We start from the raw sequence: 14,077 nt of genomic DNA, 5'->3' as shown, positions 1-14,077 counted from the left end.
GTGGACAGCACTTTCCATCATGAGTCTTTTGGAATTGTCTTAGATCCTTGCATTGCTGAGAAGAGCTAAGTCTATCCTAGTAGATCATCACACAATGTGTCTGTTAATGTCTACAACATTTTCCTGGTTCTGCTCACTTCACTCTGCATCAGTCCATACAAGTCTTTCCAGGTTTTTCTGAAGTCTGCCTGCTCATCATTTCTTATAGCACAATAGTATTCCCTTACATTCATATATGACAACTTGTTCAGTCATTCTCCAACTGATGACATCCCCTCAATTTCCACGTTTTTTCCACCATAAAAAGAGCAGCTATGAATATTTTTGTACATGTGAGTCCTTTTCTATGGTAAACATTTTCACACAAATGAAGGTGTTTGTCAAGAGCCTCTAATGGGTTAGATTTAAAGGTCATAAAGGTATTTTCCTAATTCACAGAATCCCAGTATTTCAGAGATGGAAGAGGCTTCAGTACTCATCTACAAGTAGTAATACTACTAGTACCTGATGAAGATTCCTCCTTATAACTTATCCAGAAAGGGATCATACTACCTTTGCTTGAAGACCCCAAATGTAGAGGGGAGGTTAGAATTCAGTTTCTTCTGAGGAGGCCTATTCCATGTAGGAATAGTATTAATTGGTAGGAATTATTTTATTATATAAAGTTGAAACCTGACTCTTTGTGACTTTGAACCTTTGCTACTGGGTCTGTCCTCTGAGGCCATAGAGGGGGGAAAATAATAAAAAATCAAATCACCTCTTCTAATCTCTCTTTTTGAAAGGTAAGACTCATTACTGGGCCTTGGGCTTTACACATACTATACTGAAATGTGCTGGAAGTGTTAGTGAACTGTTTCCCTCACCCCAAAGATGAATAACTATCTCTTATTTAAGGGGACAGGAAATGATGTGGAGACCTAAAGGGGCTCTTCAGTTGGATGCACAAATTCATAATTTTCATCTCTGTAGGGGATTGTAATTATAGAGTCAACATGGCTTAGTAGAGAGCTTGACTTTCACCTTGGAGAGAACTAGATTCAGTTCTTATCTCTTATGCTTCCTACGGTCCTCGAAAAGACCCATAGTTCCATCAGTAGTATTTTCATTTGTAATTTGGGAATGATTGTACCACATACTTCCTATGGTTGTTGTAAGGATCAAATAATATAATGTACATGAAATGCTTTGTAAATATTAAAGAGCTATATAAATGTTAGTTCTTGTTCTTACCTGGTCTTGTCTTTTTTTTTAATGGGTGACAGCAGTGTGGACCAGCAGCCAGATAATTGGTCTTAGAGTCAAAATGACCCAAGTTAAAAACTGGGACTGATAGAAGGGAGAGCTGAAGACCTGCTGGAATTGTCCATTGCTTTCTGTCTGATGTCTCTGAGTCCCTCAAAATCAGGCATCTATTCAGTTGGCTCTGTTGAGCTGTGATGAGCCTTCTTGCAAGGCCTTCATCATGGTGACAGTGAAAAAATGGCTGATCTGGAGTCCAAAATTTGCCAGCAAATTGAATACTATTTTGGTGATTTTAACTTTCCATGAGACAAATTTTTAAAGAAACAGATCAAAATGGATGACAGCTGGGTACCTTTGGAGATAATGATCTAATTCAACAGATTAAACAAACTAACAAAAAACTTTGACTTGATAAGAAGTGCTCTAAAGAAATCAGAGGCAGAACTCATTGAGGTTAGTGAAGATAAAACTAAAATCAGATCTCCAAACAAACCCCTCCCTGAAGTAACAGATGAGTATAAAAATGAAGTAAAAAACCAGATCCAGGGCAGCTAGGTGGCACAGTGGATGGAGCACTGGCCCTGAAGTCAGGAGGACCTGAGTTCAAATCTGGCCTCAGACCAAACACTTGACACTTATTAGCTGTGTGACCCTGGGCAAGTCATTTAACCCCAATTTCCTAAACAAACAAACAAAAAAAAAAACCAGATCCATCTATGTTAAAGGTTTTCCAACAGATGCAACCCTTGATGACATAAAACAATGGTTAGTAGGTTAAGGTCAAGTCCAAAATATTCAAATGATAATATTAATAAAGCATTTAAGGGATTAATATTTGCTGTGTTTGATAGTGTTGAATCTACCAAGAAATTTGCAGAAACCTCTGGACAAAAATACAAAGATATAGAGCTGCTGATACTCTTTAAGGAAGATTACTTTGCAAAAAAAGAATGAAGAAAGGAAGCAAAATAAAGTAGAAACTAAAGCAAAAGTTAAATGAGAGCAAGAAGCAAAACAGAGACAAGCAGAAGATGCTGAATTGAAATCCCTGAATGAAAAAATTGGATGGAGGCTTGCTGAAATTTTCTGTGATTTAGATGATCAAACCTGTAGATAAGATCTTCACACACTTTTCTCTAATCATGAAGAAAGAAAGTGGATAAACTTCATCAGAAGAATGAAAGAGGGAATAATCCTATTTAAAGAAAGGCAAAAGAAGCACTGGGCAGAGTCAATGAAGCAAATCAAGGAAACCTAGAATTAAGCAATGAAGATGTAACATGAGGAGTGTTAGAAGGAGAGATGGACAAAGAAGCTTTGAAAAAAATCATTAAGGACCAAGGGGAATTCCTAAACACGCTGAAGGCAAAAGGTCAGACATTTTAAGGAAAAAGAAGAGGACGTGCTAGAGCTGTCCAGGGTGTACCCAATAAAGACAAAATACAATTCCAGGACAAGAAAACAATATCTGAGAGTGATGAAGAACAGGAGAATGGGGGTGTTGGAGGATCCCTTAAAATGACCCAGGAAGGAGCTGCACCAAACAATTGAAAACAGAACATGGAGCTGGAGACCAGGAGCTTGATGAAAACATTTTTATTCCTTTTAAATCAGTTTCAAGCTGTTTCAGATTTGAGGATCTTTAAAAAGAAAATCCGAATTAAATCCACTTCAATGTCCACCTATAATAGAAGGAAAGACTATTTTTGTTTAAATTGTTTTTGTTGTCCAGGTATGCTTACTCAATCTGGATTTTTTTTTAATATGGATAGTTTTGTTCATGATATTAAATATTGGCATGTCAGATATTGATCTAAACATCAAAAGAGCCAGTGAAGCCTGGCTCTGTAATGTTGGAAATACCAACAAATAAAATATATACTATGTAAAGGCAAAAAAAAATCTACAGTATGCCTAGCTCTGTGCTTGGTACTGGCAAAGACAAAAATGAAGCAGATCCTTCCCTTGAGGTGCCTACCTTCTAATGGGGGGGGAGGAAAGAAGAAGGTATGAATAATACTTATTCACATAGGCACATACAAAATAATTTGAGTCTGTATTAATGTCAATATTGCCATTTTAATCATAATAACAATTGTGAAACAGCATGCTGTAGTGCATTGAAAGCTGGACTCAGAATCAGGATGACCTGGCTTCCTGTCCCACCTCTGACATACACTGGCTTGTGTGACTCTGGGTAAGACTTAAGTGTACGCTGATTGCATTGATAGAGGAAGCTTCTCACTGGGTATCCCGTACAGAGATGAAATCACAGCTGTAGTCCCACAACAACAGTAATATCACATTTATATCATACTTTAAGGCTTACACATTGTTTTACTTACATCATCATAACCCTCACAAACCCTCATCTAACCCTAACTGGCCTGTAGTATAGGTGCTATTGTCTGAATTTTGACAGAGGAGAAAAAGAAAAGAGAGGTTAAGTGATTTGCCTAGGGTTACACAGCTAGCAAGTGTCTGAGTTGGATTGAACGCTGGTCTGCCCAATTCCATGTTCAACATTCTGTCTGATAGACTGCCTCATATTTGAGAGATTAAAACCAAATCTTAAAAACAGAGAATGTTTATTCATCTGTAATAAATGTTCTTCTACCTGATCTTGTAAGTAATTAGGTTGCCTTGTAGCTGAGGGTGTTGGAAGTTAAATACAATATAAGAAATCTTAGCCAAACAAGAAGAAAATTTTATCATAAATGATTGGCAGGGCATGGACAAATCCCCCAGTAAGAGAAAATTGATTAGAAATGTTTAAGGGGCTGCCTGCCGGGTCCTAAGCAGCTGCTTCCCAAACTCTCCAATTTATGTGGAGAGTTAACAGAAATGTCAATAATCTGGGTCCTGATTAGGGTTGTTCTTCAGTTCATTCAACAAATAATTGTGCATTAAGGTATTAAGTGGCTACTGTGTTTACACATTGTATACTGCCCAAAGGCACTGTGCTAAAAAGACTCAAAGAATATCATGTATGTAAATCACTTCAAAATGTAAATGTCATTTCTTATTTTGGGGTGTGAGTGGTGGAATAGGCACAGCAAGGCCCGAATGAATGAATGAATTAAAGTATTTATTAAGTGCTCATTAAATATTAAGCACTGTGCTTGAGTTCTGGGAATACAAATACAAAAGAAAGGCTGTCTCTGAATTCAGGGAGCTTAACTTTCTAGCTCCCCCAGAGACTACCGTTAGATATAGGAGTGATCTTCAGGGAAGGGAGTTTCTGGAGGATGACAGGCAGTGAGGGGGTCCTTATCCAGGAGCAATGGCGACTTTGCTTTGGCTAAAACCTTACAAGAGGTAAAATAGAGGTGTGTGGGGCAGGGTTTGGGGGGATGAGGTGGTGAAGACCATGGTAGGATGCACATTCAGAAAGTGAAGGGAGAGAGCTGCATGGGTTGTTATGCTTGATCTGACAGTTTTATCTGGGGTCAGGGTTACTTGTGTTCACCAATTGAAACCCCTAGGCAGAATTCCAAAATTAAATGGATGAACTCCTGGAGGGGTTAGGTTTTCTGGCATTCCTAAGTGGAACATTACACACAGAGACACACAGACATACATATTTTCTATGTGTAATGTAAATTTCTTGTGAGAAGGGATTGTTCCTTTATGTTTGTATCCCTAGGTCCAACATAGCGTAGGTGCTTACTAAATCCTTCTTGATTAATTGATTTGAGTGGAATTGGAGTCTTGAGACTTTGGTTCCAAACTTGCCCCTTCTACTTACTACTTGTATATCTCAAGAAATTCACTTCTCTTCCCTGGCTCTCACTCTCAGTTTCCTCATCTGTAAAATGGAGAGGCAATACTAGATTATCTCTAAGCTCCCTTCCGGCTTCAAATCTATGATCCTTTAATTCAAAGTATGGTGTGATGGGGGTAAAAGATTTTGAAAGGAAAAGAAAGGCCTCTTAGACACTTTGAGAGAGATCTTTTTTTTTAACATATAAATAAATATACTATAGTCAGTCAACCAGTAGGAGGTTTTTGTTTTCTAACAACGGAAGGGGAGGGTCTCTCCCCTCCCCACCCCACACTCTCTGCAGGGACAGGAAGTGTTGGGATGTTTGACTGGGTGTTCTAGAAAAAAGAAGGTAGCACTTTCATTGTCAATGTGTTGCACTGTAGCAACTCACAAACAATGAGGATTCTATTGTTAGCTGTGATTCACACCTGTTAATAATGGACTGCCGAAACAGCTGCTTCTGCCTGGCCCTTGCTAGATTTCTAGAGTTCCAGGGGAAAAAAGGACATTTCTATTCTTACATCTTTTGGGTCGGCATTCCTAGATAACAGGCCTGTAAGTTCATCCGGGGTCAATACAATCCAGAGTCAATAAAATCCAATAGAATAAGCCTTTATGTGCAGGGCTGGGGGGCTGAGGGTACAGCACCATCAAAAGCAAGGCAAACCATGCCTTCAAGACATTTACAGTCAATGGGGAGAAGTCCAGTTGGTTGCTTTCCTTGACTTTTTTTTTAACAGTTTCGGAAAAGTCATCCCTATTAAGGAAAGAAAAAATTTAGCTGGTCCTGGGAAGGGAGGGCAATAAGCATTTAAATGCCTACTATGTGTCAGGCACTGTGCTAAATACTTTACAATTATTTGCTCATTTGAGCTCCACAACCACCCTGTGAGGTAAGTGCTATCATTATCCCCATTTATATATGAGGAAACTGAGGCACAAAGAAATTAAGTAATTTGCCCAGGGTTGCTAAGCAAGTAAGTGCCTAAGGCCAGATTTGAACTCAGGCCTTCCAGACTCTAGGCCCAGCCTCTAATCACTGCACTACCAACTGCTGAGTGTTTAACAGCACAGGAAGTGTACTGAGGTTTCCAAAGTGCTTTTGTATCCAGGTAAATCTTAGAATGTAAGAGGCAAAGCCTTGGAGTCAGGAAGACACTCGTTCAAGTCTCACCTTTGACATACAGTGACCATGTGACACGAGCAAGCCATTTATGCTCAGTGGTCCTGTGTTCTCTTAACAATATCTTTTACCCAACTCTATGGTAAAGATGATCAAGTGTGAAAGACTTAGCACCTCTGATTAAGACAATGATCCAAGATAATTCCATCGGACCCAAGATGGAAAATGCTGTCCATCTCCAGAGAGAGAACATCAACGCTCAGTGCAAATTGAAGTAGACTTTTTTTACATTTCATTTATTTTTCTTGCTTTTTTGTTTTTGTTTTGCAACATGGCTAATATGGAAATAAGTTTTGTGTGACTTCATGTGTAAAAAGGACATCTTGCTTCTTGTCTTCTCAATGGATGTGGGGGAGGGAGGGAGAGAATTTGAAACTCAACTTTTTGAAAGTATGCTAAAAATAAAATAGTTTTAAAAAGATCTCAGTTACTGAGGAGTTGCTGATTTGCATGGAGAAAGAGAGTTTCTCACCATGACTAGTCTCTACACTGAGGATCCCAGGATCAGCTAATAGCCTAATATATAAGAAAATGTCTGAACATACCAAAAACTCACTTGCTTAGCTCTATCAGAGATTTTTCCCACTTCTGATACCTACCAGGTGTTTGGCTTTTGACAAGTTATTTAACTTCTCTGTTTCCCAGCTAAAATGGTAGTACCTACCTCACAGTGTGGTCATGAGACTCAGCTGAAGTAATGTGTATCAAAATGTACTTTGCAAAACTCAAAGCCCTATACACCTAGTAGGCAATGGTGTTAGTATTATGAGAGACACTTGGCATAGGGAAGAACCAGCCTCAAAACTAATCAATCAATCAATAACCATTTATTAAGCACCTACTATGTGCCAGGCACCGTGGGTTCAGATCTCACCTCTGACACATACTGGCTCTGTGACTGTGGCCACGTCACCTCACCAATCACTATTTTAGGCATCCCTTGAAGGATTACAAATTGCAGAGAAAGTGCTGACATGCATGGTTAGGGGGAGTTTACTCATTTTTTTGTGGAAGAAAATTCTGTACTTTGTTCTAGGCTCAACTCTTTCTGAAATGTTGTTTAAAATAAGTTTGGATTATTCTAATTTAAAGAGATTGTGAATGTGTGTGTATGTGTGTGTGTGTGTGTGTGTGAGAGAGAGAGAGAGAGAGAGAGAGAGAGAGAGAGAGAGAGAGAGAGAGAGAGAGAGAGAGAGAGAGAAGATGCTATAAGATTGCCTCTCACCGAATCCTTTTCAAAGTTATGATTATGGACTTCTAGGAGGGTGGACAGAATGCCACAATGAGATAAAATATACTTACCATGCTCAAGGGAAAGGCAGGCTAACTTTTTGCTTCATCAAACAGAACAAGAGTCACTTAATTTTTTTACATATTTGGAGAACCATTTTCCCCAAACCATTTAATCCCATTTTGACCACTGCCTTTAAGGATTCAACCTTCCAGCTTCTGACCAAGGTGAACTAAGAAATTCCTTCATGAACTGAAGTCATCCAAGCCACTTTCCTTCTCTTAGGTAGATTATTATCCTGAGCCAAACAAGGTGGGTCACTCAAGGGCCCCTCACCCTTGTCTGGTCACTGCCCAAATGACTTCCAGTGGTTGTCCTCTCCTGGATTGCTTTGGAAAGTGGGGAGCAGAACATTGTGCCGGAATTGATGTGTTCAGAGTCATAAGGATTCTCTTTCAGATAACTCCACAGGCTACATCCAAGGGTAATTTCAGAACATTTTGTTAATATTTCTAAAATATTAAGCAGGGAACAGACAAAACTTTAATTTACTACCACACTTAGGAAATTCCCTATACCTCTGAAATCACATATCTAGACACTATCCTCCTCCTCCTTCTTACCATTATCAACATCATTGTTATGATTTTAGTTATGACATTCATTCCTTCGGCATTACCAGTGGTTGTGTCTAAAAGATCCCTCAGAATTGAGGGCAGTCTCAGGGGTGAAATGTCTTCTGGGACAAAAAGAAACAACTGTACTCTAGGACTGAAGGTTTTCCTCTGAGGTAGCTAGATGGATAGAACAATAGTCTTGGCATTAGGAAGACCTGAGTTTGAATTCAGCCTCTAACACTTGCTAGCTGTGTCACCCTGGACAAGTCACTTATCCTCTCTCAGCCTTGGTCTCCTCATCTGTAAAACAAGGATAATAATAACCTAGCTGTCAGGACTCTTGTGAGGATCAGATAACATCAGCAAATCACTTTGCTAACTTTAAAGCACTACATTAAAAAACTCAAAAAGAAAAAGTTATTCTACAAGTATAGGGCCAGAGAGCAGATCAGACTTTTATATTTGCAAGCATGTGCTGATGAAAGAGATAATTAGTCAGTGCCTGGCACATAGTGGGTGCTTAACAAATGTTTATTGATTGGTTTCTGTTGAGTGAACCTAGAAGCCTACTGTACTTTCTGTTTTGGGGAGATGCTTTGACCTCATTTATTATTTACAGTAAATTAGCTTGAAATTGAAATGCATACCAATACAGAAAAAGATTCCCTCCTCCATAATTTAAAAGCAAAAAGTTTCTCCCTCTTAACCCTTCTTGTACTTATTACTCTACTGTTGCAAAAATTGAGGTCAGATTGCTTTTGTGGTCCTTTGAAATGCTGTTCCTCATTGGGAAACTCCCTTTAACCCCAGTTAAGTTGGAGTTCACTCTCAAGGCTAAGCTCTCTTTTCCACATTAGATACAGAATAGGTTAAGTGAGTGCTTGCTAGATGCCAGGAGGAGACAATTAGCCTAGTGGGTTTTAAAGGGGCAGAGGCCTTGGATTTCACATTTTCTTGCAAAATGGTCAAGCCAGGGATAAGCTCTCAAGTCACTCTAAGGTCCAAGTTAAAACACACGTGTGCACGCAGACACACACACACACACGTACACACACACACACAGACACGCAGTATAGAGTGCACACACTTTTTACAAATAAGAATCAGTTCACAAATGTGTATGTCACCTTGAGACCCAGACTTGATGATTGCTATCTTCTCTTTCTTTCCATTATCTATGAGGTTTGCCGGGAAGATGACCTTGAGATGGGAAATTGAATTGGGCTTTGCAGCTGGGGCTTCCTAGAGCCCCAACTTATTGATTCATTTCAACCAGCAAAGGACATGGATTGTGCCAAGAAAAGCTTATGGGGAGAGGGACCTCTGTGCTGTCTGTACTGTGAGAAAAAGGTACTCAAAGTGTTACTTACTTTATCTCTATTAGTCCATTCAGAATTATCCATCCAGTGGTCACAACTGTCCGAGGCTTGAACCAAAATAGAAGGGAGCATGGGGAGGGTAGAAAAAGCAATAGATTTTGAAGCAGAAGACTTAAGTTCAAATTCTGACTTTGAAACTTTGAAATTTCCTTTGAGCTTGGGGGAAGTACCTGTCCCTCTCCTGGCTTCAGTTTCGTTATGTTTAAAATGAAAAAAAAAGTGGTTGATACTGATGACATGTTGACATTTTCGTGCAAAATGATTCTCCAAGGGTCCTTCTAGCTCCAGAATTTTTCCCCTTTGTTTTTTAAATTCAATTTTATTTTTTTAATTAACAAGCACTCATTTTCTTCCAGGGAGACTCTCCCTCCAACTCTGGAAAAGTAATTAACAAAATCCTTGGAACATATATGCGTAGTCAAGCAAAAACTCCCACAATAGCTGTATCCACATTTAAAAAAATAATCCTTTAAGTATATTTGAAGATTCATGAATAGATTTCCAAATTTAGCAAATAACATTCTAGGGGCAGGTAGGGGTACAGTGGATAAAGCACTGGCCCTGGAGTCAGGAGGACCTGAGTTCAAATCTGGCCTCAGACATTTATTAGCTATGCGACCTTGGACAAGTCACTTAACCCCAATTGCCTCAAAAAAAAAAAGAAAGAAAGAAAGAAAAAGGAAAGAAAAGGAAACAAAAATGAAAATAATGGTCTATGGGGGTGGGGGCAAAATCCTGTCCCAATGCCACATGTCAGAAGAATAGGTGTCTCCTGATGATACTGGATGCTTTAAGAACTTCTTTTTCCTAGGCCTCTTACTATTGGATTATAACATCATAATGGGGATGGAGGAGGAAATAAAACCAGTTTCCTGGAAGTAGTCACAGGCATATTTAAACATATTTGAATAATAATTAGACTCATCTCAGCGCCTCATATTTGGGAATTTGAGCTAAATGCATAAGCACCAACATCTAATGTTCTCCATCTTATTCATCAAATTACCCAAGATTATGGGATGTTAACAGTGGCTACACATGTGCGTGTGACATAACTAGACTACTCAGTGGTTGACTGAATCATCAATTGAACCATCATGAGTCTCTTTAATCTACTCATTTGATTGCTGCCCAGTCAGTTGTGAAGGCACCTGGTCTCTGGAGATAGCAAGTGACTTGGACTTCCAAGTAGACAGAGATTAAAAGTAGAGATGGGGACAGTTAGGTGGCACAGTGGATAGAGTGCTAGGCCTGGAATCTGGAAGACCTATATTCAAATCTGGCCTCAGACACTTACTAGCTGTGTGACCCTGGGCAAGTCACTTAACCCTGTTTGCCTCAGTTTCCTCATTTGTAAAATGAACTGGATGAGGAAATGGCAAACCATTCCAGTATCTTTGCCATGAAAAGTCAAAAAGGAGTCGTGAAGAATCAGACACAACTGTAAATGACTAATCAAATGTAGAGACAGAGATGAAGTATCGTGGCATAATGTTTTTTTTGGGGGGGCTAGGTAATGAGCTTAAGTGACTTGCCCAGGGTCATACAGTCAGTAAGCGTCATGTGTCTGAGGCCGTATTTGAACTCAGGTCCTCCTGAATCCAGGGCCGGCGCTCTATCCACCGCACCACCTAGCTGCCCCATATCATGGCATAATGGAAAGAGAGGAATGGGCTTGGACTTAGGTTCAGATCTAGACTGTGGCACTTGCTACCTATGTGATTTTGCATAAATCACTTCTGCCTTTTGAGTCTTTAGTTTCCTCATCTTTAGAATGAGCGGGTTTAATATGCTGGATCTGATGGAAGACCAAGAGCTGGACAGGACTTCAACTACATTTCCTTCTAGCTCTGACAGTCACTGAACTCTGTAATAGAGCAAAAGCAATCCCCATCTGGAATCAGGCCTCTCCCAGCTATGCTCTGTATTGTGTGCCAGTTGGCAAGTACAACTTTAAAGTGAGGAATAATTCTCAAAGTGTACTTAACAATTACTTGGTCATTATAATCCTTTAAGTAGACGTCTGAGTTGCAATCATCACCGTATAGGTCTTTAAAAAGCTTTTGAAAACACTCTAAATCAATAGAGCAGTAGAGAGACTTTTTTTAATAAGAAAAAAAAGTTATATTCACACTGGAAGTGTGAAAAACTCATTACATTTCATGAATTCGATTTCTTTTCTGAATATAATTGGAATGGAAATATTTTATTTGCCTGAGGACAGCGCCGGAACTCAGCAAGGCAATCAGCTTTGACAACTATATTTACTCCGGACTGCTCCTTGTGCCGCTCTTCTCTTTGGAGGCAAAACGTAATCAGGCCTTGATGTGTTTAACTGGAATTCTAATCTTTGAATCTTCCACGAGGTATTGGCATGAAAGAGCCCTGGCTGGCTCCAAGAATATATGAAATCACTCCTGTTTGTTCCGAGCAGATGCACCGGTGAGATCGACTAGAAACAAGAAATGAAGTGGGATTGGACTCCACCTTGACCCCGGTGCTTTCCAGCTCTGTATCTCATGATCCTTTCACTCTGGGTAACTGTGGAAAAAAACAAAAAACAAAAAACAAAACCTCCATTCAAGGGGCCTTTACACAGAAGTGTGGAGATGGGACTAGCCTTTGTCATGGTGGTTTCTACCTCTTTTCTACAAAAATTCATCTACCTTAAGAACTTTTGTCTCTAGGAAATGGGTGTGCTCTGTAGTTGTAAATAATAACGATAACCACAATAACACAGCAAAAACAAGAATAATAATAGCACTTTAAGGTTTGCGAAGTACTTATCAAATGAGATATATGAAGAAAATAGGGTTAAAGGATTTGCACAGGCTCATGCTGCTAGTAAATGCATGAGGAAGGATTCAAACTCAGCCCTTCCTGACTGTAAGACCAATACGACATCTACTGGACCACTGGAAAAAATAGTCTTCTTTTGGACTTCTGGTTTATGTAGAATGGATTTGCTTTTTCTTGGCAGCAAGAACAAAAGGCATGCCAAGGAAGGGCTAAGAAATCATTCCAGTGGTTCATTAGAGACCTAGGAAATATAGTTTGTACCTTCTGACCCAAATGACATCATCAGTGTCAGAGTCTTTTTGGGGAAAGGCGATGAGACTCTCTCTGAGACAAAATATTGATGTTATTATTAAGGATATTCAAGTGGATTTTCCATCTGCTTGGAGGTTTGCTCCACATGACAGAAATTCTGTTGGAAGAGCTCTCAGTTACAATTCAATACATCCATATGTGAAAAAAAAAACCCTTTTTTGATATGCCTCATAATTGATCATCCATTCTTGACTTGAAACCCTCCAATGAAAAGGATACCACTGTAGCCCAAAATAGTCCATTTCTTTTTTGGAATGTTCTAATAGGGATCCTCCTCCCTCTATCTCTCTAATTTGGTGTATCCTTTTAATAACCCCCTATAACTCAGCAAAGGATCTTTTAAGAGTTGATTTAGCCAAAAATTATAAAACAGCATCCCCCTTTAGCCAATCTGGTAGTGAGTCTTTCTAAACTAAATTCAACCAATCTTGAGTCATAGAAATATAATCCATTTTCAGGCTGATTTTGGAAAATTTGCCTGCCTTAGAAGGAATAGCCAAAGCTTGAATTCTATTGGCCTAGCCTTTAAGAACTGAAGGTCACCTCTATGTCTCAGTGTAATTGCAGAAGACTTTCATGGAGGCCTATTTCATGAAATTATTAATATTAACATGGGAAGGATGAAACGCTTCTTGAATGAAAGCTTCTTGATGGCAGAGGACTGTTTCCACAGAATTTCAGAATTGGGGAGATGGACAAAATCTCAGTGACCATCCAGTTTAGCCCACAAACAAAATCAAGTCCCAGTACAATAATAAACATGGCAAGCAGTCACCCAGCCTCTTCAATGAAAATCTCTGAGCAAGAGGAAATCACCCACCTTTTGAGGCACCTCATGACATCTTGGACAGCTCTGCTGTCCTGTCATGCAGTCTTGATCCATTAGTATTGTGCTCGGTAGGTACACACTTGTTGCTTAATAGATAGTTGTTGTTTGACTGATGGATGAATGCATAAAACAAACAAACAAACAAACAAAAAACTAATCCATTGCCAATACCATGCATTATGGTGTTGTGGGAAAACTTGTGAATCTGGAGTCCCTTCTTAGGTTCACACAAATTGGATTTTTCATCTGGGTCTTCCCAAAGTCAAATGTGAAAGCCAATATCTGTCTCATGTCATTTCAACTAGCTAAGAGTAGTAACGAGTAGTTATTAAGTTATTAGTGCAAAAACAGTCCCTGCCCTCAAGAAGCTTACTTTCTAATGAATGAGAAACAGGTACTAGGATAAATTTTCCTAATAGTTGCCTTACTCATGCTGCACTCATGCAGGTTATTTGCCCAGTGGATCATATTGAGTTCAAGTTAGAGTTAAAAAGGCAGAAGCCATGATTTAATTGAGAGATCATTGAGTTGTGAGGTAGGGGCCTGAGTTGAAGGCTAGGCTATGGTACAACTGGTGAACTTAGAAAAGCTGCTTCATCCCAGGTGCCTCAGTTTCTTCACCTATAAAATGTCAGACCAGATAACTTTTAAGATCCCTTTTGTTCCATGTCTCTCTCTGTCTGCATTCTTTGTTTGAGGAAAGGAAAGCGTTTACAGAT

General features: G+C 39.3%; 1 protein-coding gene and 1 pseudogene across 1 annotated transcript in view; both read left to right on the top strand.

Moving 5' to 3' along the window:
• The window catches only part of PRKG1 (protein kinase cGMP-dependent 1), a 1,334,778-nt gene that overhangs the window by 517,973 nt on the left and 802,728 nt on the right, over positions 1 to 14,077 (top strand). The window lies entirely within an intron of this gene.
• Positions 1 to 14,077, top strand: part of LOC114026846 — a 35,477-nt pseudogene that overhangs the window by 20,991 nt on the left and 409 nt on the right.

The sequence above is a fragment of the Vombatus ursinus genome, unplaced genomic scaffold, assembly GCF_900497805.2.
Source record: "Vombatus ursinus unplaced genomic scaffold, bare-nosed wombat genome assembly UNPS02014847.1, whole genome shotgun sequence".
In the NCBI taxonomy this organism is placed as follows: Eukaryota; Metazoa; Chordata; class Mammalia; order Diprotodontia; family Vombatidae; genus Vombatus; species Vombatus ursinus.
The sequence above is the reverse complement of the archived record's forward strand: the minus strand, read 5'-3'. Positions and strand labels throughout refer to the sequence as shown.